Genomic DNA, 14,558 nt, shown 5'->3' with positions numbered 1-14,558 from the left:
GGGTATCCTGGCAGCATTCCCTATGCCACAGATAGGTGGGTTTGCAATCCATGGATCTCTTTTTTTTTTTTTTTTTTTTGAGACGGAATTTCACTCTTGTTACCCAGGCTGGAGTGCAATGGCGCGATCTCGGCTCACCGCAGCCTCCGCCTCCTGGGTTCAGGCAATTCTCCTGCCTCAACCTCCTCAGTAGCTGGGATTACAGGCACGCGCCACCATGCCCAGCTAATTTTTTGTATTTTTTATTAGTAGAGACGGGGTTTCACCATGTTGACCAGGATGGTCTCGATCTCTTGACCTCGTGATCCACCCACCTCAGCCTCCCAAAGTGCTGGGATTACAGGCTTGAGCCACCACGCCCGGCTCATGGATCTCTTTTTGATGTAAAGAACATCAGCTCTGGTGCTCACTTTGGCAGCACATATACTAAAATTGGAACGATAAGAGAAGATTAGTATGGCCCCTGCACAAGGATGACATGCATTCCATTTTTTTCCAATTAAAAAAAAAAAAAAAAAAACAAACGGCCAGGTGAGGTGGTACACACCTGTAATCCTAACACTTTGGGAGGCCAAGTGTAATCCTAACACTCACCTGAGCCCAGTCAACATGGTGAAATCTCATTTTTTTTTTTTTTTTAGAGGCGGGGTTTCACGGTGTTAACCAGGATGGTCTCGATCTCCTGACCTCCTGATCCGCCTGCCTCGGCTTCCCAAAGTGCTGGGATTACAGGCGTGAGCCACTGAACCTGGCCCCAAAACCTCGTTTCTACCAAAAAAAAAAAAAATTAGTCAGGCTACTCGGGAGGCTGAAAGGAGGATCATACTGCTGCACTCCAACCAGGGCAACAGAGGGAGATTCCATCTAAAAAAAAAGAAAAAAATTAAAACCAAACAAACTAAACTCTGGGATGTGGGCCACACCTTAATTGACATCAGCCACATGATTTTGTTTCCATAAAGATGGTTCAGAACAGAGATATTGGCCGGGTATGGCGGCTTATGCTTGTAATCCTAGCACTTTGGGAGGCCAAGGCAGGTAAATGGCTTGAGCCCAGGTGTTCAAGACCAGCCTGGGCAAGGTGGCAAAACCCTGTCTCTAATAAAAAATACAAAACATTAGCCAGGTGTGGTGGCATGTGCCTGTATTCCCAGATACTTGGGAGGCTGAAGTTGGAGTATCACTTGAACCTGAGGAGGCAGAGGTTGCAGTAAGCCGAAATCGTGCCACTGCACTCCAGCCTGGGTGACATAGTGAGATCTTGTCTCAAAAAAAATAAAAGTATTGGAAAAGCTAACATGAGAAAGTGTTAATGGGAGGACATGTGTAAACCTAGTCAATCAATAATCCTCTGACAATATTTGATATGTCTAATCCTTACTAAAATATCATGAACCAATTGTAAATCTACATTTTAAGAAAGATATGGAGAGCTCAGAAAAGCCAGAAATGATTGAACAGGTGCTAAATTGGTAAATGAGAGAAGGTTAAAGGTTGAGCCTGTTTCATTGGTTAAAAGGGAAGGCCAGTAGCCGGGGGTCAGGGTAAGGGAGGGTGGGCGGTGGTCACAAATGACTTCAAGCATTTGGAAGGTTTAAATAAGACCCCTAACCACTTTTTGTTTGTTTTTTAGAGACAGGGTTTCACTGTGTTGCCCGGCTGGAATGCAGTGGCTATTCACAGGCATGGTCATAGTGTGCAGCTTTTGCTGGGTCAAAGTTTTTGCTGGGATTAAAGGTGTGAGCCATTGGGCCCAGCCTAATGTTATGAATTTCCTTTTTTTTTGAGACGGAGTTTCACTCATGTTACCCAGGCTGGAGTGCAATGGCACAATCTCGGCTCACCGCAACCTCCGCCTCCTGGGTTCAGGCAATTCTCCTGCCTCAGCCTCCTGAGTAGCTGGGATTACAGGCACGCACCACCATGCCCAGCTAATTTTTTGTATTTTTAGTAGAGACGGGGTTTCACCATGTTGACCAGGATGGTCTTGATCTCTTGACCTTGTGATCCACCCGCCTCGGCCTCCCAAAGTGCTGGGATTACAGGCTTGAGCCACCGTGCCCGGCTTTTTTTTTTTTTTTTTTTTTTTAAGATGGGGTTTCACCATGATGGCCAGGCTGGTCTTGAACTCCTGACCTCAGGTGATCCACCCACCTTGGCCTCCCAAAGTGCTAGGATTACAGGCATGAGCCACCACGCCCGGCCATGTTATGAATTTCTAGTGTTTCTTTTCAGAGACAGTCTATCAATATACAAGCAAATATACATATATTTTTCTTCCCCTCTCCTCCTACCCTCTCCCTCCCACCTGTTTTTTACACAATTGCTTGCCTTTACACTTTCCAATATATCATGGCAATTTTTCCTGTCAGTATAAGTATCTCCCTGTTCCTTTTCCTTTAAATTATACTCACTAATATTTCATTGTATAGTGGAGCGTAATTTATTTCACTGGCCTCCTTCTGATGGACGTGTGAGTCTAACCTCTTGTTAATACAAAAAAATATTAGAGCTGGGCGCAGTGGCTTATACCTGTAATCCCAGCACTTTGGGAGGCTGAGGCAGGTGGATCACTTGAGGTCAAGAGTTCGAGACCAGCCAGACCAACATGGTGAAACCCTGTCTCTACTAAGAAAAAATACAAAAATTAGCTGGACATGGTGGTGACTGCCTGTAATCCCAGCTACTCAGGATGCTGACGCAGGAGAATTGCTAGAATCCAGAAGGTGGAGGTTGCAGTGAGCCAAGACTGCACCATTGTACTCCAGCCGGGAGAACAGAGGGAGACTCTGTCTCAACAACAACAACAACAACAAAAAAAAAAAAAAAAAAAAAAGGGGCCGGGCATGGTGGTTCACGCCTGTAATCCCAGCACTTTGGGAGGCTGAGGCGGGTGTATCACAAGGTCAAGAGATCGAGACCATCCTGGTCAACATGGTGAAATTCCGTCTCTACTAAAAATACAAAACATTAGCTGGGCATGGTGGCGTGTGCCTGTAATCCCAGCTACTCAGGAGGCTGAGGCAGGAGAATTGCCTGAACCCAGGAGGCGGAGGTTGCGGTGAGCCGAGATCGTGCCGTTGCACTCCAGCCTGGGTAACAAGAGCAAAACTCCGTCTCAAAAAAAAAGAAAAAAAAAGAAGTCAATCTTTATTCTTGTGACTTATAAATTTCATTAAGAAACAGGAAGACGGGCCGGGCGCGGTGGCTCAAGCCTGTAATCCCAGCACTTTGGGAGGCAGAGGCGGGTGGATCACGAGGTCAAGAGATCAAGACCATCCTGGTCAACATGGTGAAACCCCGTCTCTACTAAAAATACAAAACATTAGCTGGGCATGGTGGCGTGTGCCTGTAATCCCAGCTGCTCAGGAGGCTGAGGCAGGAGAGTTGCTTGAACCCAGGAGGCGGAGGTTGCGGTGAGCCGAGATCGCGCCATTGCACTCCAGCTGGGGTAACATGAGTGAAACTCCGTTTCAAAAAAAAAAAAAACAAAAACAAGAAACCTCATCTGGAGCAATGAATATTCTTGAAGACATATCATTTTCCACATATGTGCATATTAATAGGATAGATATATAGTTACAATGTTGCATCAAAGGGTATGTCTATATGTCATTTAAAAAATGATTTGTGCGCTGGGCACGGTGGCTCACGCCTGTAATCCCAGTACTTTGGGAGGCCGAGTGGGCGGATCACCTGAGGTTGGGAGTTTGAGACCAGCCTGATCAACATGGAGAAACCCCATCTCTACTAAAAATACAAAATTAACCGAGCATGGTGGTACATGCCTGTAATCCCAGCTATTCAGGAGGCTGAGGCAGGAGAATTGCTTGAACCTGGGAGACGGAGGTTGTGGTGAGCAGAGATCACACCACTGCGCGCTACAGCCTGGGCAACAAGAACAAAACTCTATCTCAAAAAAAAAAAAAAAAGATTTGTTTTAAATCGTGGTTAAAAAAACACATACCATAACGTTTACTATCTTAACCATTTTTACATGTACATTTTAGTATTAAGTGCATTTATATTGTGAATGTATGTACATGCAATGGAATGTTATTTAGCCTGAAAAAAAATGCAGGCTGGGCAAGTTGGCTCACACCTGTAATCCTAGCACTTTGGGGGGCAGAGGTGGGTGGACTGCTTGAGGCCAGAGTTCAAGACCAACCTGACCAACATGGTGAGATGCTGTCTCTATTTTTGTAAAAAGGCCAACACGATGGCTCACGCCTGTAATCCCAGCACTTTGGGAGGGCAAGGCAGGTGGATTGCCTGAGGTTGGGAGTTTGAGATCAGCCTATCCAACATGGAGAAATCGAATCTCTACTAAAAATACAAAAATTAGCTGGGCATGGTGGGGTATGCCTGTAATCCCAGCTACTTGGGAGGCTGAGGCAGGAGGATTGCTTGAGCCCAGGAGGTGGAGGTTGCAGTGAGCTGAGATCATGCCATTGCACTCCAGCCTGGGCAACAAGAGCGAAAGTCCATCTCAAAAAAATAAAATAAAATAAAATATAAATAAATAAATAAATAAATAAATTATCAGCCTGTGCTCAATGGTTCACCCCTGTAATCCCAGCACTTTGGGAGGCTGAGGTGGGCCAATCACTTGACATCAGGAGTTTGAGAACCAGCCTAGCCAACATGGTGAAACCTCGTCTCTCCTAAAAAACACAAAAATTAGCTGGGGTGGTGGCACGCACCTATAATCCCAGCTATTTGGGAGGCTGAGGCAGGAGACTCGCTTGAACCTGGGAGGCGGAAGTTGTAGTGAGCTGAGATTGCACCACTGCACTCCAGCCTGGGTGACAGAGCCAGATTCTATCTCAAAAAGAAGGAAAGAAAAAAAAAAGGCAGATCCTACACATGTCCTTACATGGGGATTTAAAAAAATAAGTAAAATTAAGACTGAGAAACATAGGGAAGCCCCATTTCTAAACAAATAAACAAACAAAATATTAGCCAGGCGTGGTGGTGCATGCCTGTAGTTCTAGGCTAGGGCAGGAGGATTCCTTGAGCCCAGGAGTTCAAGGCTTCAGTGAGCTAGGATTGCCCCACTGTACTTCAGACTGGATGACAAAGCAAAACTCTATCTCTAAAGAAAAATAACATAAAAAATAAAAAGAATAATATGTATTTGCTGATAAGCACAGGCATAAAGAAACTCTGGAAGGTTACATAGGAACAAATAATAAATGCTAGTTATTGGGGATGAGTTATTGGTGATTGGAGACATGGATGAGAATTTTTTAGTATATTTTTAAAGTAATTCTGAACCATGTGACAATTTCTTATATGAAAATTAGATTTGGCCAGGTATGGTGGCTCACACCTGTATCCCAGCACTTTGGGAGGCCAAGGTGGGTGGATCACTTGAGGCCAGGAGTTTGCGACCAGCCTTGCCAACATTGGAAACCTCATCTCTTATTTTTTCTTTTGAGACAGTCTCACTGTAGCTTCAAGCGATTCTCCCGCCTCAGCCTCTGGAGTAGCTGGGATTACCAAGGCGTGCCACCACACCCAACTAATTTTTGCATTTTTAGTAGAGATAGTGTTGGCCATGTTGGCCAGGCTGGTATCGAACACCTGACCTCAAGTGATCCGCCTGCCTTGGCCTCCCAAAGTGCTGGAATTAAAGGCACCAGCCCTCAAGCCCAGCCTAACTTTTAATTTTGAAAGAATTTTAGACTAAGAACAATGTTGCAAGAATAGTATAAAGAATTCCCAGCCAAGTGTGGTGGCTCACACCTATAACCCCAGAACTTTGGGAGGCTGAGGTGGAAGGATCGCTTGAACCCAGGAGTTTGAGACCAGCCTGGACAACATAGGGAGTCCTCATCTCTAAAAAATATATAAAGTTTGCCGAGCATGGTCGCATGGGCCTGTGGTCCCAGCTACCTGAGAGGCTGAAGTGGGAAGGTCACTTGAGCCTGGGAGTTTGGATCTGCAGTGAGCTGTGATCGTGCCACTATATCCAGCCTGCGTGACAGAGTGAGACCCTGTCTCAAAAAAAGAAAAAAAGTCTCTTCACCCATATTCTCCAGAAGTTAGTATTTGCCACATTTGCCTTGTTTCTTTTCTCTCTTCACATATGTATATATAATTCTTTTTTTTTTTTTTTTTTTTTTTTGAGACGGAGTTTCGCTCTTGTTACCCAGGCTGGAGTGCAATGGCGCGATCTCAGCTCACCGCAACCTCCGTCTCCTGGGTTCAGGCAATTCTCCTGCCTCAGCCTCCTGAGTAGCTGGGATTACAGGCACGCGCCACCATGCCCAGCTAATTTTTTGTATTTTTAGTAGAGACGGGGTTTCACCATGTTGACCAGGATGGTCTCGATCTCTTGACCTCGTGATCCACCCGCCTCGGCCTCCCAAAGTGCTGGGATTACAGGCTTGAGCCACCGCGCCCGGCTTTATATAATTCTTTTCTGAACAAATTTGACACATATGATAAATGATTCCCCGTTACCCTTAACCACTTTAGTATGTAGTACCTAAAAAGCAAGGTTGTTCTCTTACATAATCAGAGTAGTATTTTAAAAAACAGAAATGTAACATTTATACAATAATATTATTTTAATCAAGAGTTTATTAAAATTTCATCAAGGATCTTTTTTTTTTTTTTTTTTTTTTTTTTTCTTGAGAAAGAGCTTTGCTCTTGTGGCCCAGGCTGGAGTGCAAAGGCATGGTCTCTGGTCACTGCAACCTCCACTTCCTGTGTTCAAGCCATTCTCCTGTCTCATCCTCCCAAGTAGCTGAGACTACAGGTGCCCACCACCTTGCCCATCTAATTTTTGTATTTTTTTTTTTTTTTAAAGATGGGGTTTCACCATGATGGCCAGGCTGGTCTTGAACTCCTGACCTCAGGTGATCCACCCACCTTGGCCTCCCAAAGTGCTAGGATTACAGGCGTGAGCCACCACGCCCGGCTAATTTTTGTATTTTTTAGTAGAGATGAGATTTCACCACATTGGCCAGGCTGATCTCAAACTCCTGACCTCAGGCAATCTGCCCACCTTGGCCTCCCAAAGTGCTGGGATTACAGGCGTGAGCCACTGTGCCCAGCCAAGGATCTTAATATAGTTATTTATGGCAAAAGAAAAATAACATTTTTGGGCTGGATGCTGTGGCTCACACCTGTAATTCCAGCACTTTGGGAGACCGAGGCAGGCAGATGGCTCAAGTCCAAGAGTTCAAGACCAGCCTGGTCAATATGGCGAGATCCCCGTCTCTACAAAAAAATAGAAAAATTAGCTGAGTGTGGCAGCATACACCTGTATTCCCAGCTACTTGGGAGGCTGAGGTGGGAAGATCACTTGAGCTCAGGAAGAGGAAGTTGCAGTGACCTGAGGTAGCACCACTGCACCCCAGCCTGGGTGACGGAGACTATTGTCTCAAAAAAATATTTAAAAAACCACAAAACATCTTTTGGGAGTAAAAGTGTCTACCCCCACTGCTTGACTTAACTAGCCTTAAAAAATAAATACAATAAAAGAAGGGCTGGGCGTGGTGGCTCATGACTGTAATCCCAGCACTTTGGGAGGCCAAGATGGGCGGATCACGAGGTCAATAGATCGAGTGGAGACCATCCTGACCAACATGGTGAAACCCCGTCTCTACTAAAAAATACAAAAATTAGCTGGGCATGGTGGCACACACCTGTAGTCCCAGCTACTCAGGAGGCTGAGGCAGGAGAATTGCTTGAACCTGGGAGGCGGAGGTTGCAGTGAGCCAAGATTTCGCCACTGCATTCCAGCCTGGCAACAGAGCAAGACCTCATCTCAAAAAATAATAATAATAATAATAAATAATAAATGATTTGTTTGATCACATAAATTTATAGTTTCCCAAATGAAATATTTTATTTACAAATCAAAAATAAAAACAAAGGCTGAGGTGGGCAAATCACTTAAGGTCAGGAGTTCGAGACCAGCCTAGCTAAAATGGTGAAACCCCAACTCTACTAAAAAATTAGGTAGGTGTGGTTGTGTACACCTGTAAACCCAGCTACTTGGGAGGCTGATGCACAAGAATTGCTTGGGCCTGGAAGGTGAAGGTTGCAGTGAGCCAAGAGCATGCTACTACACTCAGCCTGGTGCCAGAGAGAGGCTCTGTTTCAGAAACAAACAAAACAAAATAAAAACAATATACACATTCAAATATGCAACATATAAAATTCATACTGAATTACAGGTGGATTACAGGCATGAGCCACTGTGCCCAGGCATTTAAAATAATTTTAAATGTCATTATTTGTGGAAAGTTTTTATATGGCAAGTGAAGGGCAGTGGTATTTCATTGTGGGAAATAGTTTGTATTTTGGTAGGGAAGGGGTCTTGCTCTGTTGCCTAGGCTGGTCTCTATCTCCTGGCCTCAAGCAAGTCTTTCTTTCAGCATGGCCTCCCAAAGTGCTGGAATTACAGGTGTGAACCACTGCATCTGGTATAGAGATCTTTTTTTTTTTTTTTTTTTTTTTGGAGTTTTGCTCTTGTTGCCTAGGCTGAAGCGCAATGGCACAATTTCAGCTCCCTGCAACCTCCGCTTTGTGGGTTCAAGAGATTTTCCTAATTTTGTGTTTTATATAGAGTCGGGGTTTTTCCATGTTGGTCAGGCTGGTCTCAAACTCCCGACTTCAGGTGATCCGCCTGCTTCAGCCTCTCAAAATGCTGGGATTACAGGCATGAGGCACCACACTGGGCCAGAAGGCATTTTTTAATGAATAAGTTAACTCTAAACCCTCCTTGAAGCCAGAGGATGTCTTTATTTATTTATTTATTTTTAAAAACTGGCTTCTCCCATTCCAGCTATCAGGAAGTAAAAACAACATCCCACTAGCAAATCAGTTACCAGGGCTCTAACTCTTTGGGGAGGGCTACATGGATTAAATGAAGTTGAAGATAAAAATTCTCTTTTCATGTCTGACATTGAATCTGATTTTTCTTCTCTCTGCAGCCCATCTAGGGTCTATGAAATTATTCTATTCCCAGGGCTCTGCAAGGTTATTTTGCTTCCACAAGTAAAGCAAAGGACCATCTTGGAACTGATCTGCTCACCCCTGGCAAGCAGGCTGCTTGCTTGTTCTCAGACTGTGATTTCCTAGATAGCTAGAACGAAGTGTCACTTATTTTTGAATATCCAAATCTTTTTTTTTTTTTTTTGAGACACAGTCTTGCTCTGTTGCCCAAGCTGGAGGGCAGTGGTGCAATCTTGGCTCACTGCAACCTCTGCCCCCCAGCTTCAAGCAATTCTCCTGTCTCAGCCTCCTAAGTAGCTGGGACTACAGGCACACACCACCACACCCAGCTAATTTTTGTATTTTTGGTAGAGACAGGGTTTTGCCATGTTGGCTGGACTGTTCTTGAACTCCTGACCTCAGGTGATCCACCCGCTTCAGCCTTCCAGAGTGTTGGGATTACAGGTGTGAGCCACTGTGCTGGGCCTGAGTATCCAAATCTTAACACAGCACCTTACACATATTAGGTGCTCAAAAATATTTGTTGCATTGAATCAATGCATTTATTGCATTTTCAAAGTTTAAAGGTGATTCACTTAGCTGGTGTAACACAGAACCAAAGATGTCAATGGAAGGATATAACATTTGTTCAAAAAAAAATTTGTTCAATACCTATTAGCCAACTATGTTACAATCGATGTGATTTAATGCAAGTCTGTGACCATTGCTTAAAAGAAAAACCACTCAAAACATACATCTTGCTGATGGTGCAAGAGAAACAACTACTTCTCATGAACTGTAGCAGTCTTCTAACTGGTCTCCAGCTTCCAGTCTTATCCTCCAACCCCACCTCCATCTACTTCTCACATTGACCAAAGTAAGCCATGATACTTTAAAATTATAAAACTGATTAAGTCTCAGGTATAAAAGAGAAAAAAATAACAATATAAACCTAGGCTAGGCCTGGTAGCTCATGCCTGTAATCACAGCACTTTGGGAGGCCAAGGCGAGTGGATTACTTCCGGAGTTTGAGAGCAGCCTGGCAATACAGTGAATCCTTGTCTCTACAAGAAAATACAAAAATTAGCCGGGTGTCATGGCATGAACCTTTAGTTCCAGCTACTTGGGAGGCTGAGGTGGAAGGATCACCTGAGCCCAGGAGGCAGAGGTTGCAGTGAGCCAAGATTGAGCCACTGTACTCCAACCTGGGTGACGAAAACAAACCATCTCAAAAAACAAAAGGCTTAAGAAGAAAAATACAGACCTGATTATGTCACTCCCTTGGCAATATTGTTATAGCTGGGAAGGCTATAAGGCCTTGTGTGATCTGTCCGTTGCCTACCTCTCCAGCTCCATTCTGACCTAGGGCTTCTGCAATTGCTGTTCCCTCTACCTGTATCTTCTACTCCAGGCTCTTTGCATGGCTGGCTCCTTTATAGCTTCTAAGTCTCAGCTTAATTATTGCTCCTCAGAAAGGCCTTCTCACAATATTGTTCTGTGCTTTCTTTTTTTTTCTCCCCCACAGCTTCTGCACTGCTCAGAGAACAATCCTGAGATTTGTTCTGAGCAGGCTCTCAAGTGGTCCCTCCCTTCTTAGTTCATGTTCTGTGCTTTCTTAGATTGTGTTTTTATCTATTTGGCATCCATCAGTCACAGGGCCAAACAAAGTGGTTTACATCTCTGTAACCCACTTTCACAGATGAAAAAAAAAAAAAATCACATAACAAACTTACCAACCAGGCCAGATGTGGGGGTTCACACCTATAACACTAACACTTTGGGAGACTGAGGCAGGAGGATTACTTGAGATCACTTGAAGCTGGGGGATCAAGACCAGCCTGGACAACACAGCAAGAGCCCCTCCCTAACAAACAAATAAACCCTTCAACCAATCCAAATGCCCAACCACCTTTTTTCTCTAATTCTCACACACCAGGCCAATATTTTCCACTCCCTAAACCAGCCCAGGGCCAGGTTCTAGACAACTAGAGACCATCCCTATAGCCCAGAGCTCACTGACATTATTCAAACTAAACAATGCTAAGCTGTTTAGCCTGCTCTGTCTTGCCTTTTTCTTTCTTTCTTTCTTTCTTTTTTTTTTTTAAGAGATGGGGTTTCTCCATCTTGGTCAGGCTGGTCTTGAACTCCCGACCTCAGGTGATCTGCCCACCTCGGCCTCCCAAAGTGCTGGGATTACCGGTGTGAGCCATCATGCCTGGCCATCTTGCCTTTTTCTTGGTAAACATGATAAAGGCTCTCCCCTCCTTTCCGTTTCTTCCTCCTGACCAAACTTGGTGCTTCCCCTTGTGGCCCTGCATGGTGGCACACCCCCTTCTCTCAGGAACTGTTAGTAATAAATTCTTCTTTCAGTGGCATTAGCGTCTCTCCCATGTTGTCACCAGTCACCTTTATAAATTAAGACATGAAGGCCAGGCACAGTGGCTCACACCAGTAGTCTCAGCACTTTGAGAAGCTGAAGTGGGAGGATAACTTGATGCCTGAATTCAAGATCAGCCTGGGCAACCTAGCAAGACCCCATACACACACACACACACACACAAACACACACACACACACACACACAATCAATCAGTTAAGATCTGGGTTGGGCACAGTGGCATGCATCTCGTAATCCCAGCTACTTGGGAGGTTGAGGCAAGGGGATTGCATGAGATCAGGAGTTCAAGGCTGTAGCATGCTATGATTGCTTCTGTGAGTAGTGACTGCACTCTAGCCTTGACAACATAGTGAGATCCTGTCTCCAAAAATTAATTAATTAAGGTCTAGGCACAAATCAAACACCCAACCTAAAGTGACCTCTCTTAGTTGCTCATTCATGACCTCTGCTTATTTTTTTCAAAGCATTTCTCCTTATCTATTTTCTACCTATCTATCCATCTATCTGTTTATTTACTATTTGAGAGTCTCACTCTGTCACCAGGCTGGAGTGCAGTGGTGCGATATCAGCTCACTGCAACTTCTGCCTCCAGGGTTCAAGCGATTCTCCTGCATCAGCCTCCCAAGTAGCTAAGACTACAGGTGCACACCACCACGCCCAGCTAATTTTTGTTTTTTAATAGAGATGGGGTTTCACCATGTTGGCCAGGATGGTAACAATCTCCTGACCTCACGATCCGCCTGCCTAAGCCTCACAAAGTGCTGGGATTATAGGTGTAAGCCACAGTACCCGGCCCCTTATCTATTTATTTACTTGTTTATTATCTATGTCCCTAAAACTGAATATAGGTACCAGGAAGGCAAGAACCTCATCTATCTTGATCACTATTTTTTTTTTTTAATTTGAGACAGCGTCTTTCTGTTGCCCAGGCTGGAGTGGAATGGCGTGATTACGACTCACTGCAGCCTCAACCTCTCAGGTTCAGGCATATCTTGATCACTCGTGTATCCCCAGTATTTGGCTGACAATAGGCACTCGATCAGTATTTACTAAATGTTTGAATACATACATAGAAAAATTACTGTTATTCAGTAAGGGGTGTGTTAGATGCTATAGGCAGAACAGTGGTCACAGATTTTAAAATAGGACATTTTGTTAAAGAATTTACAATTACAAAAAATGCCTCATATAAATAACATTCCCCAAGAAGCTTGGACTATTATTTTTCCATATTCATGTCTTTTCATTTTTAAACAGTTCTATGAGGTGGAGGTGGCGGAGGGGGGTGGTAAACACAACGATATTTATTTTGGAAACATAGGCATGAAAATTACTTTTATTTTACATGCTGAGAGTAGAAATATGACCCCTATGCAATACAAGATTTGCACTAAAGCTGAAAATGGACAAGACATTTGCATTCCCATCTATTATAACTGGACCAGAACTTCAATCACCAGCTGAAAAAATAAACACAGAATCAGCAGGCATTTGCCCTGCACCCGGAGTGCGTTCCAAAGTGAACACTGTGTGCAAATGACCTAAAGATCTAATGCCTCCTGATTTTGAATTAATAGTTACGCAATAACAGAGAGTATAGGGCAGTGTGTCTTTGAAATTAATACCCATGTCGGAGAAGGCTCAGGAGACAGAGGAATCACATTTGGGCCAAAAGAAAACTGTGTAAGATTTCCTACTTCTTCATTTCCAATGATAAAACCATTAGGGCCACTAGAAGAGAGACTGTTTTGCTGTAGGTGGGATGAAACAGCGGGTCCCAGGATTTGCAGCAGTTGCCTGGCTTTCACCAGAAGCATAATGGGGCAGGAGCTGTGGTTTGCACCTGTAATCCCAGCACTTTGGGAGGCCAGGATGAGCACATTGGTTGAGTCCAGGAGTTCAAGACCAACCTGAGCAACACGGTGAAACCCCTATTTCTAGAAAAATACAAAAATTAGCCAGGCATGGTGGTGTGTGCCTGTAATCCCAGTTACTCAGGAGGCTGAGTCATGAGAGTTGCTTGAACCCGGGGAGGCGGAGGTTGCAGTGAGCCGAGATTGTACCACTTCATTCTAGCCTGGGCAACAGAGCAAGACCCTGACTCAAACAATAAACAGATAAAATAAAATATAATAAAATAAAAAGAAGCATAACAGGACATGTGGAGGGCCAGTCTCAATGTCTCCCGGATTGTTGCTCAAGGAGAAGTGAGAGTTGCCCTGATTGGCCCTGCTGTGTAAGGAAGCCTGACCTAAAGCAAACCTGGGGAAGTACCAGAGACCTCTGTATAGATCTCTACAGTGCATATAAAAGACAGAAAGCAAGTTTGTACTCTGCTTGGTTTAGGGATTATACAGAGGTATAAGTCACATCTTCATAATTTTCCCAATCACACCTGTCTCAGATGATCTTGTTTTTTCCTTCTTTAATTTTGATTTCCGATGGTAGAAATGGTTGTTACCTCAAGTATACAGTAGTAGCATACTTTTATCTGCCATACCACCTTTTTTTGGTTCTTTGAATGTGTCATAATTCCTATTCTGGTTTCTATTGCTGTATATGAAATGACTTCAAATTTAGTGGTGTAAAAAAAATACTCTCTTTTTATACTTAAACCCTGTGGTTTAGGAATTTGTGAAGGGCACAGTGGAGGTATCTTGCCTCTGCTCCATGGTGTCGTGTCTGGGGCCTCAGCTGGGAATATACTCAAATGCTGGAAGTGGTTTGACTGGCTGGGAGCTGTGATAGTCTGAATGCTTCATGACTCATCTGCACACAGGCTGACCTCAGCTGGAACTGTTGACCAGAGCACCTACTTATAGCTTCTCCATATGGCTTGAGGGCTTCTTTTCTTTTTTTTTTTTTTTTTAATAAAGATGGGATTTCACCATGATGGCCAGGCTGGTCTTGAACTCCTGACCTCAGGTGATCCACCCACCTCGGCCTCCCAAAGTGCTAGGATTACAGGCATGAGCCACCACCCCTGGCCAATTGAGGGCTTCTTATAGCATGGTTCTTCCAGCTTCCACCTGCCACCTCGTCCCAAAGCTTATGCTACATGTTTTAGGCTTTTCTTATAACAATGCCCCATTTCCAGCTAATAAAATTATGATTGTGCATCACAAACCACCTCAAAGTTAGTAGTATATAGCAATACCCATTTTATTTCACTTATGTGAATAGAGTACAACAGGGAAGGCTTGTCACT

The 14,558-nt window shown here is 44.1% G+C and overlaps 1 pseudogene; it reads left to right on the top strand.

Moving 5' to 3' along the window:
- Positions 1–402: 402 nt before the first annotated feature.
- On the top strand, positions 403–495 carry LOC116560720 (annotated as a pseudogene).
- The last annotated feature ends 14,063 nt before the right edge of the window (positions 496–14,558 follow it).

Source organism: Sapajus apella, unplaced genomic scaffold (genome assembly GCF_009761245.1).
Source record: "Sapajus apella isolate SASKATOON/1434 unplaced genomic scaffold, GSC_monkey_1.0 scaffold26, whole genome shotgun sequence".
In the NCBI taxonomy this organism is placed as follows: Eukaryota; Metazoa; Chordata; class Mammalia; order Primates; family Cebidae; genus Sapajus; species Sapajus apella.
The sequence above is the reverse complement of the archived record's forward strand: the minus strand, read 5'-3'. Positions and strand labels throughout refer to the sequence as shown.